This window comes from Callorhinus ursinus, unplaced genomic scaffold, assembly GCF_003265705.2.
Source record: "Callorhinus ursinus isolate GAN/ISIS: 27379988/994484 unplaced genomic scaffold, GSC_fseal_2.0 scaffold61, whole genome shotgun sequence".
Classification (NCBI taxonomy): Eukaryota; Metazoa; Chordata; class Mammalia; order Carnivora; family Otariidae; genus Callorhinus; species Callorhinus ursinus.
In genome coordinates, this window is record NW_027397123.1 from 4,400,178 (window position 1) to 4,406,786 (window position 6,609).

Consider the following 6,609-nt stretch of genomic DNA (forward strand, 5'->3'; position numbering starts at 1 on the left):
ACCTCCTGTCTTCTTAGCCCCGCAGGAGGCCTCGCATACTCATACAACCCCCCTGCACTCCTCAGCCCACCTCGGTCCCCCCATCACCGGCGATGGGGCTCGGTGTGTGCACATTGGCTGCATGGTCCATTCCCCTGAGGACGGGCCTGGGACGAGGTCACTGAGGGCCCTGGATTGAGCTCAAAGCCTTTTATCCAGGGATTTTGGGCTCCCAGAGCAGGCTCCATGGGCACGCCTATGGCGGGCGGCACTGAGGTGGCCAGACTCCATAGTGCAAGACTGGCGTGGGGACCCCCTGCCCAGTTCTAAGTACCTCCCTAGCCTAAGTGAAGGCCCCTGGGCTCCATCAGCCTATTGTCCTTTATGTTCATTAGTCATCAGGGGTCTCTAAGACTCTGGACTAGAGTGGGGTCATGCCCACCTGGATCACCCCAAACGGTCCCGCCAGCAGTGACAGATGCCATCCTGCCATGCCCATGTCCACCTGTGGGCCCATGTGGGCCCCCCAGGGCTCCCGCTACCTGACCTCAACCCAGGCAGCTAAGGGGGAGTGGCATCCTGGAGTCCCCCCTGGCCAGGCCTCTGGGAACTGGCGATGGGTCCCCCGGAAGTTGTGCACATGGGGGTCTCCGGAGAGCCACCCAGACACCCCCAGACACCCCTGCACGGCCAGCATCTCGGAGCCCGCAGGCATGAGAGTGGCCCTCAAACGGGTCTCCAGGCCTGCGGCACAAGCCCTTCTGGTCACAAGAGGCATGGCCAGTGGGCGGCACACAGGGGCCCACCTCCAAGGCAAAACCCTTGTAGCAGAAGCAGCCCCCCTGTGCGCTGGCAGGTGCAGGGTGTGAGGAGCTCAGCTTGGCACAGGGGGCGGGGCAGGGGGGCCCACAGAAGCCATAGTAGCTATTGGCTGGACATGCCACACCCCCGAAAACCCTCGATTCCTCAACCAGAGGCAGAAAAACCTGGGATGGTTGCAGGTCAGGGAGGAAGGCAGGGATGGGTGCTTCCCCAACCACCATGGTTCCCGGTAAACACCTTCCCTCCACGTGGTTTATTAACACTGTGCCCACTGGCAACTTAAAACGGCGGCCCATGATGAGCAACTAGGACAACTCAGGATCAAGTGCAGGGAGATGGAGTCAGAGAGAGGCTGAGAGGAGCCCTGATTCTGGCTTGAGGTTTGGGTCACCATCCCAGGGAGCAGAGCTCGGGGTCTCCCTGGGGACAAGGGGTTCCAGTCAGCTGCGGAAGGCGGCATCCTAGCCGCCCAGGGGGTGAGGTCCTGGTCAGAAGGTGAAGGGGCACCCACGGTATCCCAGGCTGGCTCACCACTCGGGCAGGGGATGCCATGCAGGGTGCAGAGCTGGACACGGGCCCAGGTCCTGCTGGCGCAGGTACAAGATGCAGCCTGCGTTTGGGTTCTTGAGCCAGTCACGCTTGTCGAAGGGCCTGGACCAGCTGGCCAGAAGTCCCCAGAGCTGCTCCACATGGGGCCTGTCTTGGAGGGGCTCGGTGCCCCCACTGTCCCGCCGGCAGCCGGCGGGGGGGTGGCATGGGGACTCAGCATGGCGTCTCTGGGCCTCCCAGGTCAGGCTTTCCAAGGATGGAAAAGGACAATCAGTCCACTGGACAGGGTGGCAGGAACAACACGAAGAATCACAGAGTCCGCCCAGAGGTGGTGTTAAAACAGACGGCAAGGGCGCCTGGGTGGCTCAGTTGGTTAAGCGACTGCCTTCGGCTCAGGTCATGATCCTGGAGTCCCGGGATCGAGTCCCGCATCGGGCTCCCTGCTCGGCAAGGAGTCTGCTTCTCCCTCTGACCCTCTTCCCTCTTCCCTCTCGTGCTCTCTATCTCTCATTCTCTCTCTCTCAAATAAATAAATAAAATCTTTAAAAAAAAAAAAAAACAGATGGCAAACAGAGCAGCATGTATCCAGCTGGGGCCTGGGCAGAGAATCTGGAAGTGTCTGCCACACCACGCTTTGGAACGTGGGAAGGGGTTGAGGGCACTCGGGGGGTACAGAAGTGTTCCTGTCTGCTAACAGTGGGGACACGGATGAGCTCCCGCCCTGCTCCGCAGTGACTCACCACAGATGGAAGAACCCCTCCAGAGCCCCGGGATGACGTTTGCACCCTGGTGGACATCCTTCTGTGAGGCCAAGCGGTGGATGCAGTCTCGGGGAGACACAGATCACTGACACAGCCCGGTACTCATGGACCCGGGTTAACTTTGCTGTGGCCCCTGCGGGAGCCAGCACCTTCCCACTGACACAGTCTGTCCCTGGTCACCTCAGGTGGGACAGACAGCCCATGGCCACCCGCCCCCCCCCCCCAGCCTGGCTCTTCTTCTCCAAGGTAACATAGGCCTCGGTGTCGTCACTGGGGTCACCGCTGAAGTTCCCGCAGAGCCCCCGGATGTGACCCTCATAGGCCTGTGGGGGTGAGGGTGGGGCTGAGCCACGGACTGCAGCCAGAGCAGAGGCTGTTCCTCATACAAGCCTGCCCTCCAACCCTTGTCCAAGCTTGCAAGGGGTGGGAGTTACTGTCTCGCCATTCACCTAAGGAGCAGAGGAAGGGAAGGTTCAAGGGAACAAGACCATGTTTGTTTGGTCCAGCACTGCCTGGCGCAGAGTAGGTGTCCAAATGTTCAGATACATGTGACATAGTTTTTTTTTTTAAGATTTATTCATTTTTCAGAGAGAGAGAGAGAGAGAGAGAGAGAGCACAGCAGGGGGAGTGAGAGAGGGAGAAGCAGGCTCCCCACTGAGCAAGGAACCGGATGCGGGGCTCCATCCCAGGACCCTGGGATCGTGACCTGAGCTGAAGGCAGACGCCTCACCGACTGAGCCACCCAGGTGCCCTACATGTGACATATTTGTAAGTGCAGGGGCAAAGACAAAACTGTCATTGAGAACATTTCTCATTTTGTCCTGCTCAGCACTTTCTCCTTTCTCTGGATTTCCTCGGGGAGCCATCCCTCCAATCTTCCTCCAGGCACTTCACAGGAAGTTAACCCCACCCTTGCTTCCCACACCTGACCCAGGCCTGGAAATTGGCTCGTCCACGTGACTGCATCAGAGATGGTCGCATGACTCAGGCTGGGCCAGTGAGGGGCAGCCCTGGGACCTTTCAGAACGAGGCCCTCTGTCCAGTGGTGTGTACTAAACTGACCACTGTCTTTGTGGGGCAGCACTTGCCTGAAAAGGAAGCCAGAGCAAAGTACAGCCCAGAAATGGGTACAGATTCTGGACATACTGTTTGAGCGCCTGGATCCAGCTGTGCCTGAAGCCAGAGACCTGTAGGTTTTGTTTTTTGTTTTTTTTTCCAGCTACGTAAACCAATAAATGCCTTTGTTAAGCTGGTTGGAGAGGTGTTTCTGTTATTTTAAACTGAATGTGTTCTGATGGATATAGACAGAAAAGTGAGTATAATCAGGACAGAGGTAACATGAAGAAACATTGGAAGGAAAATAATGTTTCCCCGAGGGGCTGGGATTCCTTGAACTCACATGTCCCCCAAAGTGGCCTGCTTACCTGAGCCATGCCTGGGCTGTCCCCCTGGAGGTGGACCCGGTTCTCATTAACCTGGATAGTATCCATCTGAAGGATGAGCGTGATGGGGCTGCTGGGCCTGTTCCTTTTCCCCACTTCTACCCTGAAACAGGGCAGCGAGCCACCGGAGCCACAAGACTCGGCAAAGATGGATACAACAGGTGCCTGAGAACTCAACAGTCCTGCCATCGAAGGTGGTGACTGACAAGTCCCCAGATGCCCAAGGGGAGCAGGGGGGGCACCCAAAGATGTCCCTTGGGGTCCCACACTTCTGCCCGGGCCCCCAGGAGGTGGGGGAGCAGTGCACAGTGTAAGGGGGCAGTGGCAGAATTGCTCCCCGTGCTCCCCAGCCCAGGAGGGGAGCCTGCCCTTGCCTCCCATGGGGCAGCCACACTCAATGGGGGCACACGGCTGGTGACATTGAGTCCAAGTCTGTGTCACACTGGCATCTCTCCCGGCACACAGTCCCGCAGCTGTCGGGCAGGGCAGGCCAGCTCTGGAGGAACACGTGTCATTTGTCCCAAGGACGTGGATTCACAGCCCCAAGATCAAATTCTCTTGCCTGCTACCTCCCCAGTACCCAGCACAGGGCAAAGCTTGATGAATAGTTGTTGGAAGAGTTCATGAACGTATCGAAGCCTCTCTCCGTAGCATTTGTTCAACTCGGACTGAGCATCTACTATACCCAGGTCCCAGCCCCTGCCCAAGCTTACCTGTTCCCTCCTGGAAGCTGAGCCTCCAACATCACCTTTACCCTATGGGCATCCACCTTGATCGACTGAGCCCCAGTCACACTGTCCACTCACACCTTAAAGACCGCCCCTCCGTGTCCCCTCAACAGGTGCAGGACCCGGCACATAGCAGCAAGCCCACTGGGCGGTGATGGGGGGGTCACCTGTCACCTGCCTCTTGGTACCCCACACCAGGCTCCAGTATGCAGAGGCCTGGCGCTCCCTCACTGCAGACTTGGGGGACAGTGATGTGGCCGTCCCGCTTCCTTACACTCACACAGCTCACGGCAGAGGGCGCTCAGCTCTCGAGCCCCTAGGGGCAGGTCGTGGCTCTACTGGGGGCAACCACAGAAGGCCCGGTCCCCCAAGCCCCACCACAGACCGGACCGCTGGTATCCCACATGCCACCCTCATGACACAGGCTGAGGTGGGTCAGAGGCACCCCTCACGTGGGCACCTTGCCTCACAGAAATCAGCACGTGTCTCCCCGTGGCCGTTTTCAGGGCAGGATTGTTCAGGAGCAATCCCCTCACCCCTCACCCTGAGCCAGGTCAGGGTCATGACTCCTCGGAGCCCCAGTCCTGTGTTTTCCTCAGAAACAACCACCCCCAACACACACACACACACACACACACACACACACACACACTCACACACACAGTAGGGTTGTGCCCTCTCGGACCCCAATGCGGGGACAGATGTTACTGTGCAGTTCACAGCCTGTGCCACTGTACACAGCGGTCTCGGCACAGATCCCACACTCCTCTTTGCTCTCTCCCTGCAGCTCACCACTGAAGCCGGGACACCAGGTGCCCACAGGGCTGTCAATGGTTTGACAGGCCCTCACTGGCTGCACACAGCTCCTCCACACAGCTGTCCACGAATGGGCCCACAGGCCCAGGCTGCACAGAGGCCCGTCAGCTCTGAAAGCTGCCCTACAGGCCTTGGGGCCTGCATACCTGGCCCTCCTACGGGCCGGGCGGCTGGACCATTTGGAGCTGCAGGGCCCCGCCTCTTGCCAGTGGCCTTGGAGCAGCCCAGGCCCACACAGACCCCGGTGACAGAGACCCCAGCTTCCAGGTGCGCATCCTGGATCCATAGTTCAAGGCCGGTGTCCATGGCCAGGTGGGCAACTGAGCATCGTGTGTGGACAGCCAGCCCAGCCTTGGGGAGGGGGGCGGCCGGGGAGGCAGGTGCCCATTCATTTGTGGGGACAGAATGCAGCACTGGGGCCCGGGGGCCCCCGCAGGTTCAGTTCTGGGGGCGTGGAGACTCTCAGTGGGAGGCATTTCAGATAGAAACCCACGTGGCAGGAAGAAGGGGGTGAGGCTCTGGTGTTGGGTGAGAATCTGGAGGGGGCAGGGGGAATGATTCGGGACATCGACAGCAGAAAATGTAAAAGCACTGCCCAAGGTCAAAGGTGAAGACTGGAGTGAAGGAGGGTGGGCCGGGGCACCCAGCATTTGGGCTGGGCCGGGGGGCGGCGGTGGCAGCTGGGCAGGCAGGAGGAAAACCAGGAGCGTGGAGTCCTAGAAGCAGAAAGAAAGTGCTTCACGGAGGAGGGAAGGTTGGGTGTCTAAAGCCCGGATTGGGCCCCTGGACCCGGGGAACTTCATCCAGACTGGTCTGGGTGGCACGAGCTTAAAGGGGCACAAAAGCCTGACCAAAGGGGGTTCACAGAATGAAAAGGGAGGGCCCGGGGGCAGTGAGCACAGACAGCTCCGTGGTGGTTTTGCTGTCAAGGGTTTCCAAGAAAGCGGGCACCAGGTGGAGGGGCTGAGGGATCGGGGCAGGTTTTGAAAGATGGGACAAGTCACAGCCTGTCGGAACAAGGTGAGAAGGATCCCGCAGGAAGGGGCAGACCGAGGGTGGACTCAGACCAGTGGGGCTCAAACTGTAGTGTGCATCAGGGACCCCAAAGGCTGGCTGAAACAGACTGTGGGCCCCGCAGCGTGGTAGCCGGGGGGGTGGGACCCAAGAGCTTGCATTTCAGGCCAGTTCCCGGGTGCTGCTGATGCTGCGCCCTGGGACCCCGCTTTGAGAACCAGTAGATGCCGAGGCGAGAGACAGGAAGAGTCCCCGGGTGAGACCCAGGAGCGGAGGCCACCATCAGCACAGCTGCCAGGACCCAGAGGGAGCTCCAGAGGTTCGAGAAAGGAGGTGTGAGTGGGCATCGGGGGGAGGGGGCAAGCGAGCGTCGGAGGGAGGGGGGTGGAAAGTGGCCCTTCAACGTCATGATCCATCCATCGCAGGTGTGGAGCTGGCCCAGGGGCGAGTGCAGGAGGACAGGGGAGGCTGCAGTGGGGTTTGCCTGATGAGTGGGAG